The 14,071-nt window shown below is 38.2% G+C and overlaps 1 protein-coding gene across 3 annotated transcripts in view; it reads left to right on the top strand.

Annotated features, from left to right (window-relative positions):
- The window catches only part of sptb (spectrin beta, erythrocytic), a 207,273-nt gene that overhangs the window by 7,614 nt on the left and 185,588 nt on the right, over positions 1–14,071 (top strand). The window contains exon 1 of one of the 3 annotated variants that reach the window (XM_033026867.1): positions 9,366–9,502. The exons of the other annotated variants lie outside the window; for them this stretch is intronic. The gene's annotated coding sequence lies outside the window, so the exon portion shown is untranslated. Of the gene's footprint in view, positions 1–9,365; positions 9,503–14,071 lie in introns of those variants that run through there. 3 annotated transcript variants of the gene reach the window in all.

Genomic DNA, 14,071 nt, shown 5'->3' with positions numbered 1-14,071 from the left:
GAGCTCCTTCACTGAATAAAAGTTCTATTAGTTATCAGCTGCAGACGGGCGTACACCCAAAAATGAGCTTTGAATGAAGCTTTGTGGTTTAAACACAATTAAAATGGCACACTCCATTGTTGAGTGCTTCCCTTCTTCATTTCAACGAAACAAAAGTAGCAAGCTATTCCTGTTTTGCTTTGCCTTTTCAATTCAACATTATTACTTAGATATGACATTGATATACTACCCGCACTTACAATACAAGTCCCTCTGATCAGGAAGTTTGAAGCACAGAATTTCTGAAACACAAAATTCAGGAAGATAGTTCTCTTGGGTCCTAGTCTGTTTTCAACAATTGATCAGTTAAATTAGGATAACTGTAAAGATGTCCACATACCACTTTATATTCACTGTTGCCTGCAGTACAGAAAATAGATTATTTTTGGCTTCTAGCGAAAAGAGGGATATTCTAATTATATTCTCATATGAGGAGTTAATATTCAATTTGTAACTGAAAATTCTCAAAAATGAACAAAACAGATTAACTGATTATTTAACTCATCTGCTGTTCATAAGATCCTTTAAGTTTAGATTTATTATTGTCACTTACACTGAGGTACAGTGAAAAGTTTTGTTTTGCATGCTATCCAAACCGATTAGATATACCTTACATAAATGCAATCAAGTCAAACACAAGTACAATAGATAGAGGAAACAGAAAGATCCAAAGTGCAGAAGATAGTTCACGGCATTGTAGTGCATCAGTTCCACAGGCAAAGTGCATTGGGGGAGAAGAGAATTAGATAGTTCCCTGGCTTATGGAAGGACCGTATGCATACATGTGCCATTCTCAGTTTTAAAAAAAGACATATTTTAACTTTATTATTCGTAAGGGCTGCAGTTGGATAGTTGTTACTACCAGATTAGTACTGAGACCTGGGACTAATGATCCAGCCACACAAGTTCAATTTTTCTGTAAGAGCTGGGAACTATTAACTCAGTCTACAATGTGAATTGTTATCAAATGCCTTGCTGAAGTCCATGTAGACTTTTTCCTCGTCAACCTTATTGGTTACTTAAAAACTAATTCAGATTTGAAAGATGTAGACTCTGTGGGCGAAAGGGCCTGTTTCCACGTTGTATCTCTAAAGTAAACTAAATCTACTCCTACTCCTTGCACCTACTCTTCTATAATGTGGATTCTCTTCAAAATATGCTGTCCTATTCTTCTCCATCGTTATTTAAAAACTAATTGAATTATCGTCGTGGTCCCAATGTGACCACCCCTACAGGAATGGCTGATGCCAGTTCAAACCAGCCCACATAACTTTAAGCATGCCTACAGTGCCGGAAAGATAATGGGTTTGGGGAAGATTTGAACACAATCCTCCAAATAACGTAAAGGTTGAATCTTCTTTCTAATATTTCTCATTCCCTGGACGTGTTTCTGTTGAACATTCAATGATCTGATGACTGGTTCAGCATGTGATTTGTAACAGCTATTCTTCCATTGTATCAGTGTGAGCTAAGACTGAATGTCTGGTCTAGCTAGTTTGATATGGATTCAGATCTTCTACTTGTCCAAGATTCTCTTGCCAACCTTCCCATGAGTCCCAGCTTCCCTGTTCTGTGGAATTGGTTGGTCATGATCCCATTTATAAAGAAGGATTCCAAGGTTACTTATGCGAGAAAACTAGCAAATAATATTAAAACAAACAACAAGAACTTCTAATGATATATAAAAAGGAAAGGGATCGCCAGAGTATAGAAGGTGAGTCGAGGGAATTGATACCAGGAAATGTGAAAATAAGCCAATATTTTGCATGAGAGTTCACAATGGAGGATACTGCACTAATCCCGGAGATAACAGATGAGCTGGTTTAAATCATATGGAAATAGTTCATGGTCAATAACGCAGAATGCAGTTGATTAGCGATTGGTTAAAACAAGGTTAAAAAGAATAATGGAGTTTTGTAAGTATTCATTCCAAGAGGTCAATCTTACAAAATATGGTATCCTTGTTCAAGCGTTACTTGATTAGTAGAGAACAACAAAAATATTAGTGCACTAATATTTCTGTTGTTCTTCACTTTAACCTGAGCCATGTTCTTAACTCTTGGTGTCTTTTAGGGGAAGATATAAATGCACCAGTAAATTATAGGTTTATTGTAAGCATTTTTTTTAAAAATTACATTTAGCTAAAAAGATTAAGCATTATTTCTGATGTATTTGTATGTATGTTCATAAAGATAATTTAAAATTGAAATGTAATCCTTTAATCATGAAAAATGTTTCTCTGGCACATTCCATATCTGCCTGTTCACCTAATAACAGATACAGGTTGAAATGATCAGAAAAAAGAAATTTGTTCTATTTTTCATTGACTCATTTTTAGAATTGTTTCAAATACATGGCCAACTAATTACATACATGGTGTATCATATACTTTGGCAAATTGAGGTATTGGTTTGTACTCAGTGGACACAAGGACTGCAAATGGTGGAGTCTTGCTTCGAATTGCTCTTTCAAATCTCCTCTCTCCTTTTAACACCCTTTTGAGTGGTCTCTTTTTGTCTCCTTTTCATCTCTAGTCCTACCAATCAAACCCCCCTCATCTGTATCCAACTATCATTGCCAGACTTTGTCCCAACCCCCCCACCTCTCTTCCAGCTTTCTCCCCCAACTACAATCAGTCTGAAGAAGGGTCCTGGCCCGAAACGTTGACTATCCATGATCTCCAGAGATGATGCATGACCTGCTGATTTACTGCAGCACATTGTCATTGTGCTCTTGACTTGTACTTAGCAAGATAAAGTAAAAATGAACCTAGAATCACATTTCTGCCAAAGCTGCACTTGCCATGAAGTTGACTTGACTCACCTAGAAGTGTTCTAACCTTTCAGTCAGATGATAGTGGCGTCAGGCCATACAATTTATCCTGCTCATTAAAATACAGAGTGGTTCAAGGAGCGAAAAGAAAAGCATCCGCACTTTGGAACTTGTTCCAACTGGATTTTAAAACCACATAAACTTTCTTGCGGCTTTGCAGCTTTGCTGTTTATTAACTGACCTTGTTTGCACGTGGATTTGGTTGAGGAATGCATATTGAAACGGGTGGATTGAGCTGGTACTTTGCAGAGCACCTTGAATTATAGTTTTCACTGTGAGACATGTTTTTGTACTTGTTGTTTGTACTCTATCAGTACGACCTATAATCTGAAATAAAATCAGAATTTGCTGGAAATATTCAGCAGCCCAGATGAAAAATAATCAACCTGAAACATTAAATATTTTCCCAATTGTTGACTGCCCCACTAAGTAAAAAAATGTACATGGATATAGAGCATGTATAACAATTAAAATTAATGTGCTCAGTACTTACTTATAATTAATGGGTGAAGCTAGTTATTTATTAACATAGCACAGCACAAGAACAGGCTCTTCGGCCCATAATGTCGAGACCATGATGCCAAGATCATCACTTATCTACCTGCATATAACCAATATTGCTCCATTCCCTGCATATCCACATGCCTATTGAGCGGAGTAAGCATGTCACTACAGCCCACAGCCACGAATGAGGTTAGTGCAGGAGCAGATATTGTAAGGGAGTGGACATTGAGATGGAGCAGTTGTGAGGAACAAGGGGGCTGGACTCGCATAAAATACTCAGATCACATGGAATCTTGGACTGGGCAGTGGGAGGTGGTGGGGAACTAGAGGGCAACAAGCATCATTATTTTGACCCACAGGTTGTGCTGGAAGCCACCAAACAGTTATTTCAACCATTCATACCCTTTGTTCAACTCATCAAGCTGATGCTGAAGCTCTGACATTCAACCAACCAGTATTAAATTTGTAATATAGCTGAAACCTCCATAACATAATTGCAGTACCAGCCTCTGGGGCGCAGTTTGGTTGCCTGCACTGTACAGATATCGATCAATGATGGCCAATGAGTTTTAGGACAGAAACATAGTTGCAAGCCATGTGATCCTGTAAGCTTTGTGCAAAGTATTTCATGGTTTCAGAATATCAACAGAAGCAGGAAGGTTGAATAATGTCTAAATGTCCCACGACTGCCAGATGAGTAGAACCCTCCTGTTTGGCTTGTATATCATTATTCTGCATCTCCTCTCAAGGAACTGCAATATACTCACTTGTATGCATCAAGAAAATGCATCCAGACACATCAAGGAATTACAATACTAGTGTCTTGCAGGCAGCAAGAGATTCAGTGCATGGAACAATATCCAAATACATGTTTAAAATGGTGGAGATAAAGTGACAACGAGATTTGAATTTGTCTCAAATTGGTGCAATAAAATCATCATCTTGTTGCAGCAATGTTCAGTATAAAGGAAAGCACTTAACTTTACCTCACATCTTTCACAGCCCCAGGAAATTCTGAATAATTTTGCTTCTAACACATCAGTATTTTGCATTTTTCACAAGGAGCCTCAATAGCGAGACATTGCTTGCTTTTTGATTCAATACCACTGGAACGATAACCAGTCAGTCAGTTAACATACAGCAAGCTCTCACAAAGTACAATATGATAATATTTTAATAATTTGTTTGGTGGTGTTGTTTGAGTGATAAGTTGCCTTGGGGTGCAATAAAGATTTTTTTCCTCTAATCTGTTAATACATCATCATCATTCTTTATTGTCATCATGCAAAGCAACAAATTGCACAGTGCAAAATGAGAAGATGTTTCTCAGGGAATACCGGAGCATCGCACATAAAAACGTAAACATTTCACACATAAATAAAAACAATCCAGTTCCTGATAAAAACAGTACGAATAGTAAAAAAAAAAAAAAGTGCAGATAAAAAAGCAACATTAAAATACAATTTAAAAAAGTCATAAAATGTCCAGGGCAGCTGATTTAAGTGACCTGAGCCAGTGCCAGAGTTATTACTCAGTGCCAGTTATTAAATTGTCAGTGCAAAAGCAGCAGAATCAGGTGGAATGACTGTTTAGCAGCCTCACAGCCTGTGGAAGGAAGCTGTTTAGCAGTCAGAGTAATAGAGTTACAGGATTCTTTACATTCACCTAAGAGGACAGAGAAGAGGTTCGCGCTTGAATCTTTTAGGGCACCAACATAGGGAGAATGAATAGGGGAGAAGGCAGGCACGGGTTATTGATAGGCGACGATCAGCCATGATCACAATGAATGGCGGTGCTGGCTCGAAGGGCCGAATGGCCGCCTCCTGCACCTATTTTCTATGTTTCTAAATGACCTGGGCTAATTTGCACTAATGAAACATTTCACTAATGAAGTCAGTAAAACTAAATGGCATGAGAAACATAAATAGCCACGATTATGGCTTTGAAATATATTGTTCGGCTAATATGATGATGCTTTCACAACTCGCAGGACCCAACCTGTTCCTGGATACGCCATCTGCATTCCTCTCATGTCCACCCTATCTTGGAAGGTATCTGAAAGAGTGATCTCAATGGAGGAGGTCACAAGGTCACAAGGAATAGGAGTAGAATTAGGCCATTTGGCCCATTATGTCTACTCCGCCATTCAATCACGGCTGATCTATCTCTCCAAACCCCATTCTCCTGCCTTCTCCTCATAACCTCTGACACTATGTAATCAAGAATCTATCTATCTCTGCCTTAAAAATATCAACTGACTTGGCTTCCACAGCCTTCTGTGGCAAATAATTCCACAAGTAGTTCAGGCAGGTACTATCGAAATGTTTAAGAAACATTTAGACAGGTACATGGATAGGTTTAGAGAAATATGGGCCAAACGCAGGCAGATTGGACTAGTGTAGATGGAGCATATTGGTTGGCGAGGGAAAGTTGGGCCAAAGGGCCTGTTTCCATGCTGTATGGTTTTGTGGCTCTGCATCCATTGACAGAAGCCCTGCCCCCAGAGTACTTCTGATTACAAAAGAAAAGCTGGGGAGCAGCTGTAGATTGTATCAAATAATTAATTTGCTGCATGGTCCTGACCGAAAATTATCCTTTTTGATGTTATGTTATAAAAGTTCTTTTTTTACCTGGCTTGTCCAAATTGATTCTCTTTTTTTTGCAGATCTGATTTTAGATTACAGGAGCACATCTATCATATGTCTGCCTGTCAATATAAATATTTTGCGTCAAGAACCAAAGTAACTAAATGGTGCATCTGTGTGTAATCAGTATCTCACTTCACTTTCAATGTTCTGCTCTTTCCTGGCCACAGAATCAGTCATTGTACCTGGCCATTGTCCAAGGCTGAACCAAATCATTCATAATCTTGTTGATTTTAATTGATCTGTGCTTCCAACCTCATATCTTCTCCACCACCAACTAATCAGAAATGTAATTAGCTACATCTGGATTACTAATTTGTTACATGTGGTGAGTGATTACACCAAATTAGAATTGAGAGTTAATTGAGCTGAAGCACAAAAGATTATACTTGTGTGTTTTAGTGACAATAAGTAAAGCATGCATATCAAAATATTTTAGCTGCTCTTAAATAGTGATATTAAATTGGTAAAATTGGTGCATTTATTTGCCACACATGAAGTAGTGTTTATGGGTTACTGTATTGTGTCATTGCTTAGTTTAAAGTTAATTGAAGCATTTCAAATGAAGAAAGTCACGTATGATTTTACACTGACCTATTGTATACTTATAGACTATATAATATGATCTGTTTTCAATAAAACTGATAATATAGTTTAAATTATCAATTGATAGGTCAATTATATCTGCTGAATAATTTGTATATAATTTTCCAGGTTTTTATCGGTATCTTTGCATGATGTCACCATAGCAGGAGATTTTTGGAATTTTAATTTCAATGCATATATTACATATTTTAGTTAAATACAGAACAATTTTTATTTCTAGAAATGGAAGAAAGTGAGAGTGGATGAGTTTCTCACATCTATAGTTTCTTGTGTCTCCTTTTTATTTCATCTCTTGTGTGTGCCTGAGACACAAATCCGGATCGCTCCAGGAGAAATTGTTCATTAGCTTATGTATTTGCTTTGTGCATGAATTGTTTAAACAAAGCTCTTCTGTTTCAATGAAAACCCACAAAGAGTTCCTTTGTAAGAGAGGTTCCTTTTGATTTTTTAAAAAAGTGGGCATTTTTACAATAGCTAAATTTGGCATGGCTATGTGCGACCAGCGGTACAAACTAGACAAGAGAATAATTCATAGGGAAATTCTAAATTCTGTAATAGATTAATTTCAGAGTATACGTTTTTTGCACTACTTTAGACTGCACTATCATCTTTGCTCTGTTTTGCTGCATTGTATTTATTATTGTATGTACACATTTAACTGACCTTTAAGTGAACAAGGAATTTAATTGCAGCATGGTGTACATGGCAATAATCTATTCTGAAAACAGGGTACATTCTGAAGCTGTTGCTTGGTAGACCTTTGGACATCTGTTTTCTTTGCGAATGGGCATTGTAACTCATATGTGGCTTTACAGAAAAGGTGCATGTTTTGTGGAAGCATATTAGAGGCCGACAATATGAAGAATATCAGAGCTGTTACAATTTGTATCTTTCCAATCGTCTTAGCCCTGATAATTCCTTGTCATTGTGCTGGGATTAGTTGGGGTTGCTCGTTTAAAGCTCCTCACCAAAAGTTGAAATGAAGGACTACTTGGATGAGGGGCTGGGGGGGATTTTATTGGTTACTCTGTTACTGAATGATGGTAGCGATATTATGTCAAGTCAAGTTAAATGTATTGTCTTGTGCACAGATACAACGAAAACCTTGCATTGCAGGCATATAGACTCAGACAATACACAAAAACACATGCATTATATATAAAGTATACAAAAATTCTACAAGACAGCAGAAAAATGTTTGCAAAACACAATGGGAAAACAAGTCCATGGTAGTGCAGAAGGTAGTCCGTGATATTTAGTTGCTGAGGTAGGTTTAGTATTTTGCAAGTTAGTTCAAGAATCTGATGGCCATAGGCTGTTCCTGATGGTTAGCTATTCCTGATCCAAGTGGTGTGGGACTTCAGGCTTTTGTATCTCCTGTTTGATGGCAGCTGTGAGAAGAGGGCATAGCCCTGATTGTGGGGATTCTTGGTGATGGAATCCATCTTTGAAGCAGTGCCTCATGTTGATTTAGTTTTGTTTATTGTCATATGTACCGAGGTACAGTGAAAAGCTTTTTTGTTGTGCGCTATCCAGTCAGCGGACAGACTATACATGATTACAATCGAGCCATTCACAGTGTACAGATACAGGATAAAGGGAATAATGTTTAGTGCAAGGCAAAGTCCAATTAAAGATGCATAGAGGGTGCTGGGCCGTGATGGACTAGGCTGAGTCCACCCCAATCTGCATGAATCTGAATCAATATGTAATTAAAAATAGACATTTTTGACTATGTGCAAATGATCTACATTAACAACAGCTCCGTGTCTGCTTGAAAATTTGCTACATCTTTTGCTATTTTTAACTATTTTTCTATGGAGAGACATTATTGAGTTAAGTGGGTGAAACTTGCCTTAATTGTTGCTTCGATGGGCAGATGTATTTCAGTTATACTTTATCTGGAGTACTATGCTTAATGTTGGTCTCCTTATTTAAAGACGATAATATATTGGATGTAGTTCAGAGAATATTTACTGTACTAATCAATGGGATGGGTGGGTTGACTCCTGAGGAACATTTGAACAGGCTGGGTTTGTATCTGGTAAAATTAAATGAGTGCATCAACTATGGATTGCATTAAGCGGAGGGATGGATATAACATGGAAATATCCATATATGAAGAAGGATCCCAACCTGAAACATCACATATTAACATTCTCCAGGAATGCTGCCTGACCTGCAGAGTTACCCCAGTGCTTTGTGCCTTTTATTGGTAAACCAGCATCTGCAGTTTCTTGTTTTGACATATCCAATGTGTTCTCTAAGAGTTAACCAAAAAGTTACTTAAATCACAATACATATATTTTTAGAAAGGGGGAGGATTTGCAAGGTCTGGTATTGATGTTATGCTCATGTATTTCAATAGAAAAAACAATCAGTGACCCTTTAATTATTTCATTGTCATTATTACAATATAATTCAGAGAATATTTGTTTATGTATATTTATCTGCAGTGCAGTGGAAACTGCACTGCAAATCAATCAATGGGAAACTGTTTGCTGCGTTTTAATACTGACTGTGAGGTACTTTAGTCCTGACCTTCGGTGGATTGAACTGGCCTCAGTGCTGCATTAACTGCCTAAGCTCTATACCAGAAATTAGAGCTTATTTGCTGACTGATGACGACGGTGGCGTTTTAACATATACCAACAGCTGTTTGAAGCAAAGACTAACTGATCACTCCCAGCCAACACCCAACCCCTCCTCCTAGTGATATTAATGTGAACGTTACACAGTGGGTCTTTGCAGCAGTCACACACCAATTTGCACGCACACGTACACACCACACATGCACACATAAGCCACGGGCCCGAGGATTGCACGGCTGCTGCGAACATTTGGAAGGAATATTTTGCAATTTTCATCTGTTAAATGTACGTACATGGAAGAAATTGCCTCATGAATTTTGAGATCACTGTATTTTTATTTTCTTATTTGTGTCAAATGCGTAATTGATTTTGAATATATAAAAATGTACATGCTAAAGTTAAACAACCTAACTTAGTAGAATTTCAATATAATTGTTTCAGCGGTTTTATTTATAATTATAGGTTTGTGCCTTAACATATTTCTTCTCTTTTGGTTTGGTTGAAATCTTTGCCACCTTTTAGTTTCGACCACATTGCAAACTATTTACCGATTAAGAAGGTGATCGGCTAACTTCTGTTTCGTGTCCCACTGCCAATCTTTCAAATGGCTACCAGTGTGTATGTGATAATGATGTAAGTTAGCTCAGTACTTTATGCATTGTTTCTGACCTTAACAGGAACATTGTGCTTCTGCCTGTGACCTCTGCCATTTAGCTGCTTGAGCTAGCAGTCATATTTCTCCCCTGTACAGCATTGTCTATTCATATGCCCAGATGTAATGCTTGGAGACATTGTGGGTTTTAAAAGTATCAGCATTTTCATATTCAACGTTCTGTTTAAGTTTAAGTTGGAGTAAAGTTAGGCATAGCACTCTCGGCATTGACTTTCAAGATTTCACTGACTTCTAAAGTCTTTAGACCAAATTTGTCTAGAACCCAACAAAAGCAATGCTGGTTCAAGTTAAACGTTTCAATTTGGAGGCAATCTAGTTGTGTTGCATTAATTTTGGGAAGCATATTGCAGTTACTTGTTCAACAAATTTTCATTGGTCATTTTGTTCGATTGATACCATTTGGAGTAAAGTTAGGCATAGCACTCTCGGCATTGACTTTCAAGATTTCACTGACTGAAATAGTTATCTCAGAAAAATAATGATGCATAAATATCAGAAATGGAATGCCTCCAACAGTGAAAAATTGAAAATGTGGTCAGAATGAGAATTTAGTGTAGAAGAGGAAAGAGATGTTGCTTTTTGCTTCTAATGATGTTAATGGCCCGTGTATACTTGAGACTGTCAAACATTTTAAATTCTGAGTTTTTTTTCATGCACTATTCATTTGTGTATTTCAGAATTAAACTTTTTTTCTCCCCCAGAACAAAGTAGAAATAAATAGTTTGAGATTATGGCCATGCAGGCATTTATCTGTATCTGGACTGTGGCATGTTGGAGAACAGTAGACATATTCGGTCTGGGCAGTCTCAATTGGAGCGCCAGTTAAGTCTGTCTGAACTGAATATGTCAATGATAGATATCTTTGCCTTGAATATTTCGGACTCTGTGTTACTGAGCTGGACTGTGTGTTGGAGTTAGAGGTGAATTTTTATTCCATACCTTATAGAGAAAAACAATATCAGGATTAATAGACCAACAATGCACCATGAGTGTTTGGAGATAAGGATACTGACAAATTGTACGCAACCAGTATGCTGGTCACGTCACTTTAGGGTGGGAGGCATCCCATTGTGGGAAGAGGGAAGGGACGGTTCATGCAGTAGTTGAGTGGGATTTCATAGTTAATTATCTTCTGTAAACAGGGTCAACAATCTCAGATGACATGTTGCTTATCTGATGCCTGGACAAGAAAAGTCTTAAACAAGCCTGATAAGATGTTGAAGAGGATGGGAGAAAGATCATGCATTGTGATTTTGTGTTGAGACTGACAGCATTGAAAGGAGTAGGCAAGAGAGTTCTAAAAGAAAGAGATAAATTAAAACTAAATTTCAATAAATACAGAATGAGAGCAGTGGATATGGGGTTCCAAATAAACATTTTTCACATAAGGAACATATTCGAAAAGCATTGAAAATAACATTGTTTTTTCAGTAACTGCATTCCTGATATTAGCAAGTCTCTGCCAAGTATGGCATCTACTCTTGTAACAATGAAATCAGACCCAGCGGCAGAGTAGATTGGACAACCTTGGGTCAGCAACAACTTGTTGCTGAGCCACTTACAAATGTGTAGGAGAGATTGATAAGGAGAGAGGAAGGAAGGGTCTCATGACACACCTAGGGTATGCCGTGCTTGTAGGATGTGGTTGCTTAATCAATCAGAATAATATTCTTAGTACGGTCTGGCTATCCTTCGCTCCATAGTATTCCTTCGCTCCATAGTGTTTCAAAGAAACAGCGGTGCCGAAACGGCGGCGCCGAATGGCACCATTCCGCTGGCTACCATCCCAAGTGATGGCAAATCTCTGCAAGCTTCCTTGAATTCTACCAGCTGCCCCTTGGACCCAGATGGACATGTTTTGACTGTGGCTGTCAAAGTGACCACATCTCTCAACCTCTGCTCTCCATGCCACGATTCTGCAGGAGACATTCACAGGACTCCTCATTTGGTCACATCCACAGATGTACCAGCAGGGTAATAATTATCTCATTTGTGAGGACTGCAATTTGCATCTAAACATGGGGCAGTAGAACTGTTGCCTCACAGTACCAGAAATGTAAATTCAATCCTGCCCTTGTATGCTCTCTGTGTGGAGTTTGCAAGTTCTTCCTGTGATCATGCAGATTTCCTCGCCCCTGTCAAATATCATGTCATAGTCATAGAATCATACAGCGAAGAAACAGGCCCTTCAGCCTAACTTCTCCATGCCAATCATGATGCCCCATTTAAATTAATCTCATCTGATCTTGTTTGGTCCATATCCCTCTAAATTTTTCATATCCATTTACCTGTTTGTGTATCCATGTAAGCCACAGTTACCAACTTCATAAAGAAACGTGTGGAGGAGCATGTTCCAATGAAAACCATCTGAGTGTTCACAAACCAGAAGTCTTGGATGAACCAGGTCCACAATCTTCTGAGGACCAAATCTGAGGCATGCAAGTCTGACAGCACAGATTCATATAGAAGTCCAGGTATGACCTTGATAGCACCATCAAAAAAGCTAAGAGGAGTTTCACTCTAAATTGGAGGATGAGACAGACATTCGACTGCTGTGGCAAAGCTTGCATGCCATCACTTCCTTTGATACGAAACCAAGTGGCAGCTCAAATAGCAGAGTGGCATCACTCCCGGATAAGGTCAATGTGTTCTACGCACGCTTTGATAGGGACAATACAGATATGCCTTTTCAGACTCCCATAGCTCCTGATGGTATTCTAATCTCAGTCACCAAGGCCCATGTCAGAAGATCCTTCAGGTGGGTGAATGTGGACAAGGGGGTTAATTGGTCACAGTAAATTGTCCCCAGTTTGTCGATGAGTGGAACTGTGGGCAATTGATGGGAATGTGAAGAGAATAAAATAATATGGCATTAAGGTAGGATGAGTGAAAATGAATGATTGATGGTTGGAATGGACTTGCTAGGCTGATGGGCCGGTCTCCATACTTTATCTCTCTCTCACTCTATAAAATCACCATGGATGACACCAGCCAGGATAAGAGGGCACTCGGATTTGCTGTACAGGCTGCAAAGGTAAAGAGATTTACCCTGAAATTTCTATAATTCAGAATGGTTTCCATTTGAGTAATTCACAATATGAGGGAGAATGAAAATTGGATGCATGCAAGAGGTCATAATCCAGCAGTATGCACTATAGGAGGAGGAGGATACTGCACATGGACAAATCAAAGATGAGTCTTGCAACTGTTAACTTAGTAAAAACTTTTAACTTTTCAATTATTGATCACTTTCTCTAGTTATTCTTGGAGAAGAAAATATTTCAATATGTGTCATTATATTTGTTCCATATATATCTTGTCTGTTCATCAGTGAAATGCAAAATTACCCGTGGTACATCTGAAGACATGATTAGCTAACAAGGGTAACTCCCAGCTGATCTCCCTACTTTAATCTGTTGCAGCTGTTGTCATTTTTGTGATTCTGTTCATTCCCAGACATTGAGAGGAGTGCCAGCTAATCATTTACCACATCGGCATTTTTACGTTTAGATTGCTGTTTTATCCATTGACATGGATCTTTACTTTTGCTTCCATTTGAGCCTTTTTATGTCATTGACTTGCATTATAGTAATAGAAAGTAATAGAATCATACAGCACAGAAACAGGCCCTTCGGCCCAACATGCCCATGCCTTCCAAGATGTCCCATCTAAAGTAGTCCCACCCTGCCCGCGTTTGACTCATATCCCTCTAAACCTTTCCTATCCAGGTACTTGTCCAAATGCCTTATTTAATCTTACATCATGTTGTAATACTTGCAATATTACATTTTATGGTTTAGAAAAGTTTAGAAAAGTTTTGCTGTTGCTTGATTCTATTGCCTACCATTTGTAAACTAATTGTGAAGTGCACATGTATTATTGTAAATTATTATTAATAAAGGTGCTATTTGCCAAAAGAAACAGCAGTTACAATCTAAATATTACCAGGGTCAGGCAGCTTCTTTGTGGTCAGTGGACACCTACTGATTTGTAAATATTTACTGCATCTGCAGTGTTTTGCTTTTTTAGTGGTTATTGTATGACTGCAGTTCCAAGTATCTTCAACACAACTCCTGCATTTTGTTCATCAAGCTCCACAGAGAATAAAACTTTGCTAAGTTGGCAATCTTAATTTTTCATATAGTATCACTATATGAATTTACTGGGAAACATTTGTTGTC

Source organism: Amblyraja radiata, chromosome 9 (assembly GCF_010909765.2).
Source record: "Amblyraja radiata isolate CabotCenter1 chromosome 9, sAmbRad1.1.pri, whole genome shotgun sequence".
Lineage (NCBI taxonomy): Eukaryota > Metazoa > Chordata > Chondrichthyes > Rajiformes > Rajidae > Amblyraja > Amblyraja radiata.
This window is presented reverse-complemented; position numbering and strand designations above follow the sequence as displayed.